General features: G+C 31.5%; 1 protein-coding gene across 3 annotated transcripts in view; it reads left to right on the top strand.

Annotated features, from left to right (window-relative positions):
• LOC127290435 (trithorax group protein osa) overlaps positions 1-21572 on the top strand; it is a 310977-nt gene that overhangs the window by 192535 nt on the left and 96870 nt on the right. The gene's annotated exons all lie outside the window — the stretch shown is intronic.

The raw sequence follows: 21572 nt of genomic DNA on the forward strand, positions 1-21572 counted from the left end.
TATTTTGTTAATATATGAAGTTTAAAAAATCATCATTACTTAGGGACATAGTTATCGTCTTTTATCGCGAAATCTTCATTTTCTGGGAGATTTGCAAATTATCACAAGACTATTCGTTCCACGTTTTAACTGACTGTAATCATGTTTGTTTTATGGTTCGTAACGAGCGGTAGATATTTTATCTAATTGCATAATTGCTTTCAAGCAGCCAATGAAATCGTGGGCGTCGCGACTCCTCACGTCCGGCGTCGGCAGTTTGACTACCCGCGGGAAGGAGAAAAAAGAAAGGGGTCGCTTCCCAACTGAACAGAGCACAGGATTTTAAATGATCCCGTAAACACAAGCGCTGCCACTGCCACAGTCGTTTGCTTAATTCGCAAGGCAGCTAATTGCACGCGTTTTAATTTGCGAAAAAAACTCAACCACACGCCTTTAACTAAACTTTTAATCAACACACGAATTTTGCCAAAAAATTCAATAATTGTGTCTATATCAAAAGGGAAAATTTCCAACTTTTTTGACTAATTTTTTTTTCTTGCATTATTTATGTCTTTTTAAATGTATATATAAATCTTGAGGGATAAGATTTCACCTGAAATTCAATTGAAATTCGTCTTACGTAAAGTGAAGTGTCTTATCCCTTTCTGGGGATAAACCATCGGACTCGTGAACTTCTTCAAATATTTGCTCAATCACCGCAAAGACATTTTACCAACTCGCTCACCATTGATCCATATTTTCTATCTTTCTCTATAGCCTTCTGTTCTCTCTTTCCGTTTCTCCTTCATTCTAATCTATTTTAATAATATGATGAATAATTTTATGAGAAAAATAGCCATTGACAAAAAGATTCATGAATAAAGTGTATATACTATTTTTATTTGATGGATTCAATTTTCTTTAATGAAACTATATGAAAAAATTTTTTTTAATTTTTTAAAAACAATTATAATTTTAAATTTTATTTATTTATTATTTACAATTTTAAATTCATAAAAATAAAAACTGTACTATTTACCTCAACTAATAGTTAACAGCACTAATAGTATGTGATAAAAACTTGAAACTCACAATTTAAGAATTTTTTTAAATAAAAAAACAATTGACAATAGCTCGCGTTCTAATACTGACATTTTGAATGTCAAACATTAGATTTGCATTATAAAAAAGACACTATTGTACAAGCTGTGTTTTTGAATAATTTTTTAAATGTTGTAGGGTCAAAATTTATATAAAAACAGCGATCTGAAACACTTTCCTCTCTAATTTTTAAGTTATCTATGTTTTGATAGATTTATATACATTTATACCCACTTAAATATTTCGCAAAAATATCATCTATTTTTGGAAGTAATTAGGAGTTGAAGTTTTTAGTAATAATCTTCTCATTTATCAATAAATTATTCAGAAATGATGAGTCAGAGACATGCATAACTTCTGCAATAATAGCGGTTATTGATTTTTTTTAAATTACAGATCTTTAATGGTTTAAAAAATACTTAATTTATTAAAAAGAATGCAAATAAAATTGTGGTTAGAAGATATCATATGTCAGTTTTTTTCACATTACCGTGTTACTCACTCAACAATGTTTTACAAAAATACCTCATATTTTTCATTGTTTAATGAATATTTAAAGAAATAGCGACATTTAACAATGATCCAGAAAAACAGAAAAATCAGGACGATTTACATAAAATGTATCAAATAAAAAAATTCAATTTTTTGAAATTTGTAAAATAATAATTGTTTAGGTACTATTATGAATTTTTTATATTTTCAGACCTCACTTTTACTTTTTTTATTAATGAAAAATGAAATTAATTAAAATTAAATTTACAGGGTTGCCATAAGTCCGAAAAGTCAGGAAAATGTCAGGGAATTTAAAAAAAAGTGCTGGAAAAATATTGAAAACCTAGATTTACATTAAAGTATTCATTTGTTATAAATTTATATAACAAAATAACAATGTCAAGTAATTATTTGTAGAATTTTTATTTGACCCAAGTTTTATTTAATCGAAATTTCATTTAATACAATTTTTGATAGAAAAAACGAAAATGTCAGGGAAAAATACAAAATTTTTGTCTGGAAGTTAGGAAAATTTATTTTGAAATTTTTGTGGCAACCCTGATGTAATTTTTATGTAATTAAATACACAATAAATTGTGGAATATTATTTTAATACCAAAATAGATTAAAATAAGATGCAACAAAGATCAAAAATTAAAATTTTTAAAAAATGAACTTCGAAACGTTAATTTTTACAAAATTGAAAAAAAATTAATTCAAAAAATGATTTTAATTTTTTATAGTATTAATTTAATCTGCAATACTTTTTAATAATATATAGTTTACTGTGATCACAATTTTATCTGACCAGTGACTTCAAATATGTACAACGCATTACATTTTTAGCTAGTCACTTGTCAGATTTTCTTGTTAGTTACTGGCCAGTGTTCAGAAAAACTTTGATAAGTGACTCTCCAGTCTTCGGAGTTGAAATTTCTACCTTTCGGTTTATTTGACTTGAAATGAAAAGCTTAAAGAGAGAGTGAAATCTCGCAGTGAGTAAGAATAACTTTCGAGCTGGCATTGGTTTAATTAGAAATGGTTTTTAGTCCCCTTAAATCACGTAATACGAGGAGCTATAGCTCTTTCACTGAGGAATAAGTCAACCAAGCTGATCAAAGCTGTTTGACGTGACCTCTTATTAAAGAAACCTACAATTCAAAGCCTCCAAATCTCTTCAGCAGCAAATTAGAATTTCTCCTCTAGATAAAAAGAACCGATATTTTATAAATCCCATATCATTAATAAAAATGAAAATCATTTCCTTTATTTTTATTAAGAAAAAACTTTTTTTTTTTTGGCACTTAGAGAGAGAAAATAAATTTGAGTCACATCTGGATTGACGGCAAGTGGGAATGCGCAGTTATGCGAGATTAGCAATTCATGGCCGCACTGTTGTTATTGTCGTGAAGGGCTCTCTCCCGCTTAGAATGGTGGCAATACACCAACGGCAGTAATAATAATTAAGAAGCATCGTAACAGTAGCATATTTGGATCCACCCAGAGTCTACGTATACTTAGCTTGACTTTTCATTTTCTTTTCTCTCTATTTTTCGTCCTTTTACACTCCTCTCACCTAATCTCGAGCAGGCGCTTGTTAAAAACGCCCGTGAATATAAAGAGTTGCATTATTAAAGAAGTTTGCGCGACTATAACAAAAAGTTCCGGTCTGTGGGGGAAGGTTTCAGAGAAAAAATGAGTGAGAGAGAAAGGAGGGACGTGGGGGTCAAGGAAAAAAGCAACAGACTCACGACAGAGTTTGGGAGCGTGGAGAGAGAGAGAGAGAAAGCGAAACAAGAGGGTGCGACAACAAACTGGATGGGGTGATACTCAAAGACGAAGCTAATTTCAGTCTTGACTTTCGTATATATACTGATGCCATAAATACCACGAAAGATTACAAAAATATTTTTAGATATAAGACCCAAAGTAAATAATTTTTTTATAAAAATTATTTTTAAAAAACCTAAATAAGATCACTCTACTTTGAAAACTTTTAGCACTAAGTTCTGATTCATGTTTACTATAACCACTAGCAAAATACGCGCGCCAAAGCGCGCAAGTAATTTCTGATAATTTTCCTAAAAGAAAGACAATTTAGAACATAATAATTTTTTTACATTAAATAAGAAATAAATGTCTTTGGAGATACGAAGCTGAAGTTCGCAACGTTTATGATAAACGATTTTTAAAGAAATAATTTTTTAAAATGAAAAATTATATATTTTTTTTCCTAAAAAATATTTTTTTAGGTAAACAATTTTATAATTTTTCGTGTTTATTAAAAATTGATTTCTAATCAGTTGCGTACTTCAGCAAAATTGGAGGTTTTAATTATCGAAATATATATTAAAAAACAATATATTTATTTATTAAAAGAATTTTTTTAATATAATTTAAAACTATTGAAGGTTGTGTGGAACACTGCTCTTTCGTCATCAATTTTTTTTAATGTTAATACGTTTAGCAGCAGCAAAAAAGGTACTTGCTCTGAAATTAAACATTAAAAATTCATTATTTGCAAAAAAATGGTATTAATGTGCCATTCGATGAGTTTTTTTTATAACTTTTCGAAGTAATCTTACCGAATGCAAGGAAACATTTTTTTTAGAATAATTATTAATATAAAGGTAAAAAATTGTTTTTATTTTAAAAGTGGTTATTTTGAACCTTTATATTAATACAGTAAAACCTCCGTATATCAAAACCGCGTAAATCGAATTCCCGCTTATATTGTATATTTTTTTGGTTCCTTGAATCATTATAACTACACTGAAAAAAAATTCTAGTTAGAATAACCAGAATTCTGGTTAGGGTATATTTAACATTTTGATTCTGGTTATGTTAATCAGAATTCTGGTTATTTTAACGAGAATTCTAGTTAATTCAACTAGAATTCTGGTTAACATAACTAGAAAGTAATGTTAAATATAGCCTAACCAGAATTTTTTTTCAGTGAAAGTTTTTAACCCGGATATATCGAATTTCCGCCTACATCGGATATTTTTTGGTTCTTCAAATTCCATATACGTGGGTTTTACTATAAATATTATAAAAAAATGTTTTATTTCATTCGGTAAGGTTACTCCGAAAAGTGATAATAATCCATTGTAATAATAATAAAAACATTAATAAAAAAAATAAAGTAATAAAAAATAGTTATAAAAATTATTATTATTAATCAATAACAATAATAAAAACAAAGAAGTTAATAATAATACATAATAATAAAAATAACAAACTTACCAATACCAATTGTTCTCAGATCCAAATTATTTTCAGACTGTAGGGGAAAGGTGGGTAAGTTCGCCCAAAAAAAGTTTAGAGTATAAAAAAAGTTACTTAATTTTAATGTTTGAGTATGAAACCTCTTTCATAGTACAAAGACAACCTTCAGAAATAAAACGGAATAGTTATTTCAATTGTCTTTTAATGAAAATATTGAATAGATTTTAATTAAAATATCGATGGTAAAAATGAAGAATTGATCTGAGGTGCGGGTAAGTTTGACTACGGAGGAGGGTAAGTCTGTTTCTTCCAAAAAGTATGAATAAATTGAAGTAAATGTGTCAAATTTTTTTGTATTTGTTTTTATTAATCAATAATCTTATGAATGTCTTAAAAATTAATACTGTATTATAATGAAATATACATTTTTTTGTCAAATTTAATTTTTCAATCAAAACTAGTTTTTAAAGGAGGAGAAAGTAGCTACGTAAAGTACGTAACTCTCAGAGACAAATGCGCATGCGCGCTTATTTCAAATGTTTTTCTTTCTCAAAATATTCAAATAATTATTTGTTATTATAAATTTATTGAATTATGCATTTTTTCTATTAAAAGATTTTTAGACATGAAAGGAAGAATGAATGCGAATGACAGTGAAAAAGATAATTTATTTATTAATATTTAACAATGTGTAAATAACATTTTTAGTATTGTACGAAAAATCAGATTTAACAATCATCTATTCTGAAACCCGTTTAAAAATCAGATTTAACATTTTTCTATTCGGTATAAAATCTTTTAAAACTTTAAAATATCACATTTTAGATAGGTATTGTATGTATATAATTGAGGTTATGTATAATAGTAATTTCCTTGATTCTGCTACAATAAATGAAAATTAAAAGCTAAACAAAAATTTAAATAATAAAGTATAAATAAAAATATACTTGTTATTGCAGCATTAAATTAAACTATTATTAAATAATTACCTGCATTTGTAGAAATCTATCAGTTCGTCTTCTGCTGCATGTCCCGTACCTAACTTACGTATCTTACTTGCGCGACTTGTGATTTGACGAAGTTAACCGCACGAACTTACCCAACATTAATAGTTTAAACATTTTATTACTTATTTTTAATTTTCAAAACATGATTTTCATAAAATGTAATGTTCCAGAATTATAATAAAAAAAATTACCAATTTCTATGAATAATAAATACGTACGTTCTTCCAAAATTCAAAATTGAAAAAATTTACAATTAGAAGCATCTTTTTCATACTTGTTTAATATTTTTGTTAATAACAAACCGATTACAATAAAACTTTTTAGACACCATCGTTACCATACAATACTCCATTCTTAAAAACGGTTATACGTAATATTTATTTTTAAAAAAGTTATTAAGAAAAACGAACTTATCCGCTACGCGAACTTACCCACCTTTCCCCTACGAAAATCCAAACTATCACACAACTTTTTCTACTCGAATTTAAAATTACACAATTCAAAAAATATATCTCAAGAATTCAAATTCACAATATTTCATACAAGGGAGTAAAAACACGACGTATTAGCTTCAGCGAAAAAATTTCCATATATCATACACAATAATAACAAACTTCACATTGCGGACAGAATGAATAAATGAAAGATCAAGGAGATTATTATAGTTAATTTTTTTTCTTTAATCCATGATTCTTAATTAAGGAGGTTCGGGGGATCATTTGAGGGGCAGGCAGGGAAGAGGGAGTACCAATGCTTCAGCATACGAATTTTAATTTCATACCAACATAATATCGTTAATGAAAATATGGATTTACTTTTATTCTATTGTATGAAACACACCTAATTTAATTTATTTAATTATATTTTAATATATTCTTGCATATAAATGTGTATAATTGTGAATTTATCGTTAAAATAATTTAAAAGAAATATAACATTTGGCTGCAGTTGACTTGGCAACGCTGCATTTATTGTGTAGTGTTGGCTAACATGAGTAAAACTTTCGTTGTCTATTTTCATCTCAGTCCGTCGTAGGTTATCTCATTTCCTTTCTCGCTTACTCTGTCAGTGTATTTGCTGACAACTTCACATAGTATGCGCGTGTGTTGTCAAATGTCAATTGACAAACCTAACCCCAAATAAAATGCAAACATGGAAAGTGTTCTAAGGTATAAAGGCAGATTTATTAATAAAAAACAATTAGATAGGCGTATTAAACAATTTTCTTTTTCAATTTAACACATTTTGTTTTTTATTACATTACATTTCGTATTTCAAATTATAAAATTACTTTAAACCATAGAATTGTTATTGCAAAAAATATATCTATTTATTAAATATAATTAATTTTTTTTCAATTAAATTAATAATTAATAATTATGATTATCATAATCATAGCATTAAATTTTTTTAAATTAATTATCAAGATAAAAATTAATTGAAATAGCTAACATTGATCATTTTAATATCCATTAAGATTTGTTATTTATTTTTTTGTAATCGATTGTTAATAACTAAATTTATAAATTTTTGTAAAAAAATAAACCATTTTTTAACATTTTTTAAAATTTAATATATTAAGTCAAGTTATAAAGAAATGAATATAAATGGAAAAATACATCGACTATTATTACAAAATTTAATTATTTCTTAAATTCTTTTTATTCTAATTTGATTTCTAAATAACTGAAACATTATTTGTGGTATTAGCTACACTACCGTTGGAGATTGTGCGACCTCTGCTTTTTCGACGACTATAAAGTCATTTAAATCTACAAAAATATTAAAACTAAAATTTTTTCCTTTTATTTTCTAAAAGCTAATAAAAGTCTGAAAGAAATGACACCTTGACAAAGAGAATGTGTTAATTTTTCAATTAAATATCTAAGAAAAACCCAATTTCCAATGTTTTACTTATTTTTTTTATTTCTCTGTCAAAAATTCATATTTTTAAACATTCTTGTGCTTATTGAAATCGTATTTTGTTATACAATTCAAATTATTTAAAACAATTCATGTCCACATTCTTCTCTAGCGTATGCAAACCGTGAAAGTTGGCTCAAAAAAAGTTAAAAAATTATTATTAATATTTAAATGACAAAAAATGATCAGTAAAATATGTAATAATCTCAAATTTACCTACACAAATCAGTGAAGGTTAAGATGATCTATTTACTTGATTTTTAAACATTACATTTTGTTGTAAAATTGAACTTTAATTTTTTAACTTTTTTTGAGCCAACTTTCACGGTTTGGATACGCTAGAGAAGAATGTGGACATGAATTGTTTTAAATTTAAATTTAAAATTTTAAAAAATACGATTTCAATAAGCACAAGAATGTTTAAAAATATGAATTTTTGACAGAGAAATAAAAAAAATAAGTAAAACATTGGAAATTGGGTTTTTCTTAGATATTTAATTGAAAAATTAACACATTCTCTTTGTCAAGGTGTCATTTCTTTCAGACTTTTATTAGCTTTTAGAAAATAAAAGGAAAAAATTTTAGTTTTAATATTTTTGTAGATTTAAATGACTTTATAGTCATCGAAAAAGCAGAGGTCGCACAATCTCCAACGGTAGTGTATTTCTTCCATATTTGGAACCAGAGGCCATTAAAATAAAAAAAAGAAAGAAATATTATTTTGAAATGAAAGTGATAGATATTTTTCATATATTAATATAAAACTTACAATTTATGTTAATTAAAACAACTTCATTCAAACAAATCTATATTTAAATCAAGAATTTTTTGTTATAAGTGTGATTGGATTTTTGAATCAAAGCAGAAGGCTATTTTGTTTTTTTGGGATCGTTAATACCAGAGATACTTAAATCACCAGTGATGCGAGTCGAAAAAAAGAAGGTGGAAAACAAAAACGATATAGCAAGAAGCAACGGCGCATAATTAGCATAACGACACTAATTAAAATACAAATGAAGAGTCTTAAAGAGCACTGACTGGGTGACTCATTATCACCAGCTCGGCCTTTTATCCCCAGAGATTCTCTTTCTTTTCTTCATTTCTTATTCTTTTTCACATGCTTATGCATGCCTCAACGCGGCAGACGTACACCGAGAAAAAAGATTTCTTTGACAAATTTTTCTTTGATTCAAATAAATTTATTTGTTTCAAACAAATTATCTTTGAATGAAAAAAGCTTTGTTTGTTTCAAAGAAAATTTTATTTTGAATGAAAGAAAACAAGTCAAATAAACTGGTTTTTTTAAATCGACTTACTCGAAATTGTAAAACAAATGAATTTTCTCGCAAATATTTCGTATTCTATTCTACGTTCCACAAGTTTTAAAGGAGTCCTTACATGTCCCTTTATTTTATTTATTTATTTCAGTAAACGGGATAAACCCTTTCATACATATGTACTCGTAATACTATGTATAAACATGTTTTAACGAAATTGAAGTGTAACTTATAGTTAGGTTGACCAGTGATTAATTTAAACCCAGTATGTGTCTACGTAATAATGAGGTGAATGTAGTTTCATTGTTATAAAAAAAATCTATATGTTCGGAAATATTATTTGCTTCTCTACTAAGTCTGTTGAACAGAGAATTGTACCCGTAATTTGTTCTGTGGAATGTTTCGGAGAATAGTAGGTAATTTTTAGTTTGTCTTAGTGGAACGAGTTTTCTTGCTTTCCTTACGTCTTAAATTCTTTTCGAAACACATGTGCTTAATGTAGTTGTTAATTCTCTTTCCCTGCTCCTCTCTCGATTTTTCTTGTTTCTTTTGTAGCTCTCTCCTATTGTCTTCTTGTGCCGGTTGCTCTTTCTCTTGTCGACTTCTTTCCCTTCTTAATTCTCGTCTTCGCTTCCTTTTCTCTTTTCGTTTCTCGGCTTTCTGTTAGAGGTGTGCAAAAGGCTCGAATGTCGAGCCGAGTCGAGCTCGAGCTTGACTCGAGGTATCGAGTACTCGAATTTGTCGAGCACTCGAGTGAATTCGAGTACTCGAAAATTCCGAGTACTTGAATGAATTCGAGCATATTAAACGTTCAATTTTTATTGTATGGCAAAAATTACTTAATTAATCAACAGATAAATTAATGTCTACATATTTGAAATTACAAACTCATGAAAAAATAGTAACTAGCTTACAAACAATCGAATATTCAAATTCAATTTACACAAGTACTCGAATTCACTCGAGTTATCGAAGTTACAAATTGACTATTATCTATTTTTGACTGAATGTTTTCAATAGATTTTCAAAAAAATATATATATGTTTATTATACTTGACTGAAAATGGTAGAATATTTTTTAAATTATGACAGGAGGGGTCTTTTTTATTTTGCATTTTCTGCGCGATTTGTCTATTATCGAGAGACGCCTTTATAGCCGGAAGAGAACCTTATTTCGTCGAAGTCAATTTCAGGGATGTTTGAAATTCGCTGTCGCAGGATTGTTGCGCATTAACCTATGGACGATTGGCCTAGGACTACTTTTTTACGATACGTATCACAAACATAGAGAAGACTTGAAAGAGAGTGAAATAGCAAGAAATCAATGAAAGAAGTATATTGCAAGAGTTTCCCTCTCGCAATGGGGGAAAGAAAACCATCATAAAATATCATAAACCATTCAATTTGCCCGCGTAATCCTGAATCCACGTGAGGCACGTCAATTCAAAATCCAAACCCGCTTGGATAAGCAATGCATCCTCGATCTACAGACAACATAAATATTATTGGGTAATCGTTACTCGATGGCAAAGAGGGGTGGGGGTCGGAACACTGCATAACTTTTTCTAGAATTGAAATGTCAACAATAAGCCTGTCATATTATTTTACTAGTTTTTTATGGCCATTCGATTTGGAGTTTTTTTTTCAATCTCTTGCTCCCTTCGCGACTTTGAATATAAACATTATATTTATGGGTGTATCTAAGATTCTAGCGTGGAAGATTTCCAGGAAAAGTAGAGTTGAACAGAATAACAAGAATGTTTTATTTTCAAGTTGAATTTAACAAACGTTTTTTGTGCATTTGCCTCGCGTAATATGTTTGAAAAAAAAGATTTGAGAGGAAAATAGTGAAAGAATGTAGGTCGGCATGAAGTGAGAATTACTGAGGATGTCACGAAACACAGGTTGTTAAAACCCCATAAGTGAGAGGGGCAAAACTTCTCGCGGGAAAGACTGGAGATCCTTGGTTTCAGAGTGCTGTGCACGTAGCATTAATCCCGGCGGATGCTTATGTATCCTCAACCCTCTTTTAGTGTGTCTCTTGCTTTTATCCTAACCAGCTCTTGAGTATCAGTGGGGATGTGTTTCTCACTCGACTCGAGTCTACTCTCTTTCGGTTGACACTTAATTTCCGTTATTCGTACGTAGTACTCAGTACACCCGGTTTATGTCATATTTCTCACCCCCCCCACCTCTCTCGCGAGTAGCTTACTTTCACCCCCAATATCATTCCACTCTCTCCTTCGTTCTCTCAGTTAACCACTCGGTCCCTTTTACAAATCGATGACTACTTTAAAATAACCATTTCCAATGCTTCTAATTTCTCTTCGTCAAATTTTTACAAACTATAACGAATTTTATATCAATTTAATTTTTATTTCACTCATAAAATTAATGTCTTGAAATTATTAATATTTTTAAAAATAGGTGCTAATTTTATCTTAATATTATTCTGTTACATTATGTAATAATAAGACAAATAGAAAAAGAAACGTGCGTTAATCACGATTGGTCATAAACAATTGTCGAATTCTGAAGAGATAATAAAAATCACCCTTATTCTTGAGTTCTTTTTTTTAAAAAAATTGTCTTCGAGACAAGTAAGCCGACCAAACTGTCGTCGCCAACGTTGTCGCAAGGATTACATCCTCGTAAAATCTTGTGGAATTTACATGAAGAGTGCTCACAATAAAATATTGATGCGACGGATTTAAATACAACTTCACTCGTAAAGATGAAGACATTTTCCTCTCTGACCTTCTGTTTACAAGCAAAATTCCTTTTTTTTCGACTATAAAAACGGATGTCATAAAACAGTTAATTATTTTCTTTTAAAATGAAAAACTTAATGACATCTGTGAAGATACAATGATTTTTAAGTAGATGCGAAGAAATCAAAGCAAATAATTTGTAGATAAAAATGTTATAATTAGATTATTTCACTGCAAAAAGAAGTATCTTATTATAAGACACATTGGAAGCCAGTTACCAAAAGCATCTTCCTATCCATCTTACATCTTAAGAAACTAACGCATTTTAAGATGTTTTTGATAACTTAGAAGCAAGTTGTAAAAAACATCTTAAAAAGGCGACCAAAACATTTTAAAATAATATACATCTTTTTGCAGTGTTGTTGTTTAAAAAAAGTTTTTCGGATCGATGATATATTTGAAATCAGTTTTTAAATATTCAAGATGGCGGATATGTTAAATTAATTTAAAACCACAAATTGTAGTAAAAACTTATATTTCCTTGTTTAACAAAAAATACCTAGATAATTTATTCCCGATTGGTATTCACGTTTTTTGGTTAGTAGAAACTCTTAATGAATTATTTTAACAATTATATTTACTTTTATCTCAAAATTTTTTTTATAATTTTTTGGATCATAATGAATTGACTAAAAATTTATTTTCTGTACTGCAAAGTTTAATTTTTTCTCTGATTCCTAAACAACATTAAAATACTTTAAACATAGTCTATAATTCACTATTAGTTTTTTATTTACTTTATAATGTTAGAAATTTTTCTCACATTCTCAGTAAAATTAATTTCACTTTCAAAAATTGATTTCTACCTCAAAAACCGTTTTTGAGTCGATATAAAAAATACATGTAAAACACTTTGCAATTTAAGTTAGAGTCAATGTCAAGGAAATCTATATAGGGAAACATTCCAAGTTTCCTGTTGAAAAGTCAGGTTAGAATGATAATCCTAGAAAAAGGAGAAAATTGAAAAAAACGAAATGTCGTACTTGCTGATCGGTTGTTGCAGTAAAGTAGACGTCTGAGGCAGTTGCCAACTGGCAGATTGCCGCGCCACGCTTTACCACGATGCACATACCTTTTTAGCTTTACCCTCTCCCATTGGCGTTGTGGAACCGCCAAACCTCTCGCGAAATATTAATTAACGTTATTAATGCCCACTATTGAACTCACAGGGGGTTAGAAACCCTCTGACTCACTTGCTCCATCAGCTCCTCCTTCTCTCGTCGTCTATTTGTCTCACTTCGTTCCTCTCGGTACCCACGTTGGGGAAAAAAATCCCATTATCGTAAATCATCGTTTTCCAATAACGCTGCCAGGCCTCTTTACCGTTCTTCCTACCAAGAGAGGCCTTTTCCTTGCTCCTTTCTTCCGACATTCTTTCTTTTTCCTTTTTACTCCTGCTTAACTGTGTCTTGTTGAAGAATGTATTGGATTTACGTCAAAAATTCAAGCTCTTATTTTTCGTAATGAAGTTCTGAACGTTTCTTTAAAATTATTTTTTAAATAAATAATCTGTTTCAAAACAAACAATTTTAATTTTGTTTGTATCCCAATGAAATAAAGAAATGAAGTGATGACGAGTGTGACGATCAGTGTTTCCGAGCACGTGATCTAGACTTAACAGGATCTCGAGGTTGGTAGTGAAAGCTACCTTGGAAAGTGGATAGATAGAAGGATAGGGCGGTGGTTGTGAAACGGAGGGCTAACATCGAAAGCTCAGGTCGGCAATCACCCCCAGGGTTAATGCCATCAGGGCTAAACAAAGTATAAAGTAGGTACCTGCTAAGTAAGCCCGAGGCAACTAACCGAAACCGGACGAACTAGATGCGTTTCTCGCATACTAAGAATTTGCTTTCCTTCTCCTTGCACGTCCAAAACACCCTCTAATCCACAGATTATACGATATACTTCTGGATACATTATTGTTCATAAATAATTCCAATTAAGTTCCAGTTGCTAAAGAAAAAAGTTGCGAGCTTTACAAACACTACTGAATTACAAAATATATCCGGATTTTACAGAAAACATGTTCAGAATTTCACTATTTTGTGGAAAATGTAGACTTCTTTTAATTATCTGAATAATTTGTAATTTATAGACAAATCAAATTACGCACTGAAGGCGAATTCAAAATTGATTCACAAAGAGAAAAGTTCGCATTTGTTATTTTCAGAAAATCTGCAAAGAAAAATAATTATTACTAAAAAGTTTTCAATCGTTTTTTATAAAAAATAATAGGGTGAATCAAAATTCTTCTGTTGCGTCAACAAAATTTTATTTGTCCTAACCAAACTTTAGTTAAGACAACAAAAATCCTTTTTCTAATTTTGGTTGTGTTGAGTTAACAAAAAAATTTTGGTTCCTTAAATACCAACCAAACCATATGAAATTGAATAAATCTTTAATCCAGTAGAAAGTATTGATCATCTTTTGGCCATTATAGGACATTAAGCAACTAGTATACAAAGTGTAACTATAAAACTATAAAAAATAATATGAATTTTCCTTTAAATTTCTTTCCTAAATTCATCAAGTTTGAAAATGAGGTCTGGCTTGTAGAAAGAAAATGAGAGGGAGTAAAGTCGAGAGAAGAAAATCTGATGCAGGGATTGAACATCTTTCTCTCTATTCACCACCATGAACTTTCTATATCTCCGTCTTAGTTTCTCTCCCCGCTCAGTTCAGCCGTCGACTCCTTCCATAATTTGATTGTTTTAATTAAATTTCGTCGGGGAATCACTTTACGCTGGGCACACTGGTCCGGACACAATGCAAACTGTGACGTGCGTCGAATGAATTTCGACTTGGGCGAGGTTGATTGTAAACGTCTTCGAAATCCTATTGTGTATCTTGAGTTTCACATATATATAGAAATTTTCTTTCAATCTGTAAATTAAAATTCTCTACTTGCCATTTTCTCTTGTATAATGTAAATTGTAAAATAATTAAGGTTAAGGATATAAATTAGAAGAATTGTTAATGTAAAATCATTATGTTAGAAGAAAAAGTGAAATATCTCTATCTTCGCAAATCTTTATGCTTAAATCGAGTCAATCGACAAAGAGCAAGCAGGCGCAACCTCATATTCCAAGGCGTAATAAGACGAAGGTTAGACACGACCGCGAGGAACGCTATGGCGTTGCTAGCGACGCGCCATTCCGCATATTTCTCCAGATATTGGAATTTGTCGCGGTTACTTACTTCAAATTATCTTCCGGTCTAGCTATTCCTACGCGGTCTGTTCGCCTGCTTCAATATTCGTTAGTCGATAAGCCGCGAGGGATAGTCTTAAAAAATCATTAATATTCTATTAAATTATGAGCTTTAATGAAATTTTTATAAGATCTCGGCAAATTTTCACGAAACAAAATATTCAAGAATAGAAAAATACATTGCTCTGCTGTCAGATGATTATCCTAAGGTTATATAAATATTCGGTTAAAAATGAATTTTATTGTAAGGGACATAAATGGCAGATGTTAGCAATGCTGATTTTGATAATAGAACCATTATCAGCTTCCACCTTATGATTTCAAACAAAAGAATCTCGGAATCCACTTTTATTCATCCTTCTGGCACAGAGGATTCTTCATTTATTTGTCTTTAGAGTGATTTTAGATCTTATTCTCCTTCTAGACCTTTTTAAATTATTATGAATTAAAATTTTTAGGAATCATTTATATATTTTTAAGATTTTATTAACAATTAATTATGAATATATAAATTTTATTATACTCTCTATTGTAGGTTTTAAAAAAATGTCTAAATTGGTTAAGAATTTACAGAGATTCAATTCATTTGTGACATGAATGAAAAATGAACAAGACGATAAATCTGTGTCAATTACAGTTTCTGGGAATGGTTTAAGAATTTTTTTTCCATGCCCTCTCTGGATAGAGAAGAACTCCATTGAAGTCAATCCGAGACTCTTGGAGGCTCCCTCACCGCCTGATCCCAAACCACCCAGTGGTAAGGCACTCGACGGGTTGAATGCGCATTTTTACTAAATTAAAAAGTATCGTGTGACTGAGCCAGAATGCTGGGGTTGCCTCTAAAGCGTTCTTAACCCCCATAACCTCCGTGGATTCCCATAACCCCCTTCAATTTTCTCTCTTCCTTTCTTTTTTCTCTCTTAAAATTTCTCAATCTCTCGTGGTATCTCTATCTTTATTTCTCGTTTACCCCTTTTTTTCTGTCTCACACACTCAGATTCTTTTCTCTTACTCTCCCGCACTTTTGTGTCTCGCGGCCTCTCGACTCTTGGAGTCCCCTCCGAAATTGCTACCCTTGTTTGCGTTTAATGCTCCGCTATTTTTTCTTGTCCTTTTTTCTCAAATTTCTTTCGCATCACGTCCATCTCACTTGAATCTTAAACTGACGGTTCGTGGGTACTGTTCATTTTCACAAACTGTAAAAAGCAGAGTGGTGCACTTCTTTCACGCTTCACGTGTTTATTGAGGATAATAAGGTCTCTGAAAATAAACTAAACCACTTTCCACTTTATTCTATATATGTATTAGTAAAATCCTTACTTTTCGAATCTATTTTTCTTTTAACTTTTTCTATAATGTAGTTTTATATTATATTACTATCTTCTATTGTATATTTAAATTTTTTATTCAACCCTTTTTTCAGTTGTATTTAAAATTTTCTTATTTTTTATATGCTTCTGCACTTGAAGTGAAGGGTTGAAGGTTACAGTGTATTCACCACGATGGTTGGTTCACCCTTTGTTAGAAATACTTTGGCGGCCGACTGCGGTTTGATGGAACTCACTGGTACCAGTCCAGAAACTTTGAGTCATGCGTGTATTTAATTTCCAAAAGTATTTCGTGATTCTTATTTTGTAAAAGTGAAATTCAAAAAAATACAGCAGTAAATTAATTGTTTACCCTAAAATTATAATCAATATCATATTTTTAACTATTTCTCCTTTTTTTGTAAAAAAATGGTTAAAATCCACAAGACTGTAATGTTTTTATACGTGGATAATAAGCAACGTGTTCAAGTGAAAACTCCTGCAGTCGATGGGTATCAAATTGTTGGAGGAATTTTCTGACTAAAGGCCCGATAACGGCCATAAAATATTTAAGAAAACATGCAACCTCTCCCTTTTTCCATCGGAATACTACGATATTTCGAGGCATCCTCCACTTTTCTTGAACCGCGACTGCCAGGAGGAAAAAAAGAAGAGGGTCGACTACTTTGCGATACGCGCCTTCTACGATTCCCTGAGCGCAGATTACGTCCGCTCCCCTTAAATATTCATCTTCTTAGAAAAAAAACTGATAAAAATAAAACAAGAGCCCTCTCGTCCATAGTACCACCATCTCCTCCCTTAAAAAAAACACATCATTGTCAGCGTGTGAAAATTAGACGTTCAAGATCTCCACGTAATAATTTGTCTCCCTCATTTCTTCCATCATAAAAATTTACCCTAATTCATATTTCTCAGTCCAAAGAAGAGAACTTTAGAATTAGCATTTATTATTGAAGTATTAATGAAGTTCTAACAAACAACTTAATTAATATTTGAATTATTATATTTTCTTACAAAACGGTAAGACGAAATTTTAACATTTCGTTGAAGTAACTTAAACAAAAGTATTGCTAAACTTTGGAATTTCTTTTTGAAATAAAGTGGCGAAGAAAGAAATGAGTGCAGAGTAAAAGAATTTAAAGGTCGGGACAGTGGATGGTATTTAATGTCACTTTTTAAGCTTTAAGCCTCTTACGCACTTCCGAGAGTCTTAAGCTGTACAAAGAGAAGCTTTTTCCTTTCTGTAAAGGATCCGTCCAGGGGGTGCTTCTGATAATTGAATCAAACGATTTATTTTCCCGATTAAAAAATCTGGAGCTGCTAAGAGGTATCCGATTACAAAGCAGCTTTTCCCCATTGGCTCTTCTTCGCTCCTCGCTGTGCGAGAGTCAAGAGATGCTGAGAGGGTGAGATATTTGATCTTAAGTACACTGCACTTGATCTAAATTTACAGATGACACTTATTATATTTGTACAATTTATATTCATTATTTCATTCAATTAGCTTTTAATTTGCTTTTAAAAGCATCTGAAAAATATTTAACGAAGAACATTATCAATCCGATATACATGTAACATGGTGAGCTAATAATAAAAGCTACATGTAAATTAGAAATTAAATATTGCCTTGTTTCTTGTCTCATCTTTGCCCTCAAAATTTTGATCGACTTTTACGATCGTTAGCAGTAATTTGTTTGTGAAAATATTCAAATTCAGAAAATCGCATATGTATTTGACCCAATTCCGTATTCTATTTCTCATTCTGAAGCATCTGATGAAATTCAATTTAAAACACAAAATGAGTTTCCGCCTCGAGTTTACTTGTCATCAAACAAAATTCGTTACGGTTCTAACAAGTTTACATATGTATATACATCGAGTGCGGGAGAGTGAAAAATATTTTTCCAAGAACGGAGAATCACGTAACGTGACGGTATATAGGTGGTATTTTTCCATAGCAGGGTGAACCTTTCAAATTGGTCCCAAACGCGATAAACCACCTAGTTCCCTATACGTGAGGCGCAATGGGGAATTGAATTTAAATGCGACCGCCACTTCTTTTTCGCAAAAATGATCGAGACAACCCTCCGAAGTCTTTCACTGACAAACGGATAGCAGATTGATTTTTTTGGCCCCAAACCTATATACACCCTGGAATAAGACGATTGGACAAGGTTCACGGAGAAGTGCAGGGGAAGAGTTCGATCTCATCTCGAGTTATTAATAATATCTGGAGGTTAGTATTTCCGTCGGAGAGGAAATAGAAGCGATGCCGCTCTTACGGGTTCTCTCTCTCTCTCTCTCTCTTGCTTCTCTTTCTTTCTCTTCATTTCTGTATCACGCGAATGGCGACGCCCATGGGTAGGAGCACAGATGGAAGTACCCGATTTATATGCAAATTCCATATTTGTCGCGTCAGGCGCGAGAAGGATCCTTCCTTCGTTCGTTTGAGGAAAGAAGACTACGCTCCTGCTGGTTCTTAAACGGGGCTTTCCACTAACGAGTCTCGCAACTATTTGCAACTACCGTTCGGTTTTCGATTTTGAGATTATTTCATGTTCTTGATGTTATAATATAGATGAAGATTCATTTTAGGGAATAGAAATCAAGACTTACAAATAATATTAGGTTAACCTTTTGACAAAGAAGCATTCGTTCCTAATGGAAAGGAGAAAGTTAGCGATCGAAATGTCGTTAGATGGCAACACATTTGTATAGACAAAGAATGGTGGACCGTGGGGGAATATGGATAATGGCGAGCAAGAGAAGGAAAACCACGAGACTCTTTTTTCCTACGACATTGTCAATTATCGAACCTTCTTTTCTCTACCCTCGTTGCGCTCGTGCGATATCGTTAATAAACCCAGGCTTCCAAAGTTCCCTGTCTCGTCTAATCACCCCTTGGTTCTATCCTCATCTCTTTGGTCTTCTTGCTCTCGTCGCTGTTCCTGGCAGCATCTTTCTCTGCTTACCATAGTACTCCTGCAGAGCGACACCTGCATATTTGATGTGAAGTGTAAACAGCCAACCGCCACTGAATAAATACTCTCTCTTCATGTATTATTAATCGTCTCGCAGAAGATTAAAAATCAGAATTACCCTAAAACGCTGAAATGAGGTTGACGCCATGAAAAAAAGAACATTCCACAGAATCCTAATCTTTGTAACCTTTCTCTTGAATAAATATTTATCAGTAATATAATAAATTTTATTAATATCATTTATTAGCAATCCTCTGGCAAAGTAAATGTGATTTACCCCCTATTGTAAATTTGACACATTTTTGATTTTCAAAAACATTTTTAATTTCACAATTCATTTGAAATGAATTCTCGCCAAAAACGATTTCTTACAGATAAGTTTTTAATGGTTCATTTTCCACGAAGAAGATGGAACTTGACGCGAAATGAGGGATGATGGCAATGACAGAGCTAACACTGTACAAATGAATGCACGCTAAGTCTTTGACACACTATAATTTATCACATTATCCCGTCGTCGCCATCCCTCGGTCGCTGACTGTGATTGGGACAAATATAAATAAGGCGTTCAGTTCCTCCACTCCTCAATCTTTCTTCACTCTTTCCTCTCACGCGAGACCGATATAAACGTGGCTTTAACGGATCCTCCTTAATCCCCCCGGGAATACGTGCGAATGTGTGACGAATATGTCGGGATTCGGCTTATCTCGATTATTCAACCTGAAAAATGTTACCAAATTAGTCTTTTCCGAGCACCACAATTTTTTGCAAAATTTATTTTTTCTATTTCATTTGAATATTCCAATGTTCAATTTTAACCTTAGACAAAAACGCATAAAAAAGTTTTTAATTATCTTTTTCTTTTTGTGTGAAACATTTTTTTTTGTTTATCAACCGACTTGTAACAACAATAAATGGATACAATCAGGCAACCACATTTTGTGACGTTAGAAAGAAATATCTTTTTTTTTTCTCTTTCTCATCTTCTCCATCCAGCCTGTGTAAAAGTTTTTCAAACTTTATATAATCATTTCTCTTGGAATGTACCGGTTGTGCCTCACCCTTACTTTTTTTTAACTGTCTTTCCACCCTTTACCTCTGCTCCACCCCTTATGAGTCCTCAACCGCCATTCACCTCAGTGCGCTTATCTCGGCGAATTCTTTCGTGGTTCAAACCTGGGAAATATTCTCGTTCTTTCTCGATTTTCTGACTTGGCTTCACGATGAGAAGAATTTTAATTTTTTTTTCAAGAAAATTCACCATTTCCATGCTACCTTTAACTTCAAAGGATACACATACGTTAGCCATCAACTTGGGAAATGTTGCGGTTCAATTTTAAAAGGGGGAGACGAAATTAGAGCAGACTGTACAATTTTTAATTTATTTTGGATTTATATATTCTAATGTTTGAATAATGTTAAATTTTGAAAGTTGTCTTATTTATTCAATTGTCATTTTTCTCTTAATTTAAATTTTATTTTATATATTTGAAAAAAATAAAACTCATTATATCACTTTAAGAATAGCCGTACTATGATGTAATATGAAAATAGTTTTCCTGCAATATTTAAAGACACATTATAATAATGTTTGTAAGATACATTAATAAGAATATCGACTACATTAATTAAGTGAGAAGGACGTGAGAAGACATTTCCATAGGTCTCGTAGCGTTTTGCCTTTTTTTGCAAATCTTCTTTAAGGGGTCGCGCGCATTCAGTGTAAGATATACGGGAGCAGATACTACGAGATTTGTGGTCGAAGTATATATAGTGTTGTACAGCTGCCGCTGGCTTTCAGGTGGAGATTGTGTTTTGACGTCTGATAGATTCATGGTTATTGGAATCAGAGTGGTTCTATTACATCACAAGACCGCGGGGCGGCCAACTTATCGCCCCAGGGCGAAGTAAATCACCAAAGTCTCGATCTGTTTCGAGAGATGTGTTATTTCTTCCACAGACTTTTTCTCCATTCACTTTTGATTCTTCAATAAAAATTCACATTCGAATTATTCAAAAAAAAAAAAAAAAAAAAATTGAAAACTTCACAACTCATTTATATTACCGTATACACACTCATTAAGGATTTTGGAATTAATTTTAATGACCGTTGATAAATGAAATAGCCAACATACATAACTGTTGGTGAAAGACGATATATCTCTCGTCAGTCTTCTGCCAGTTTTCCCCTTTCTCGAGGCTTTCCAAGCATCGATGGTGCAAGAGGGTGCACGATGACACTCGGTTACGACATTAGCGACGTTTCTCACCCCAAC

This window comes from Leptopilina boulardi, unplaced genomic scaffold, assembly GCF_019393585.1.
Source record: "Leptopilina boulardi isolate dan_hultmark-lab unplaced genomic scaffold, ZJU_Lbou_2.1 LbouV2_64, whole genome shotgun sequence".
NCBI classification, from domain to species: domain Eukaryota; kingdom Metazoa; phylum Arthropoda; class Insecta; order Hymenoptera; family Figitidae; genus Leptopilina; species Leptopilina boulardi.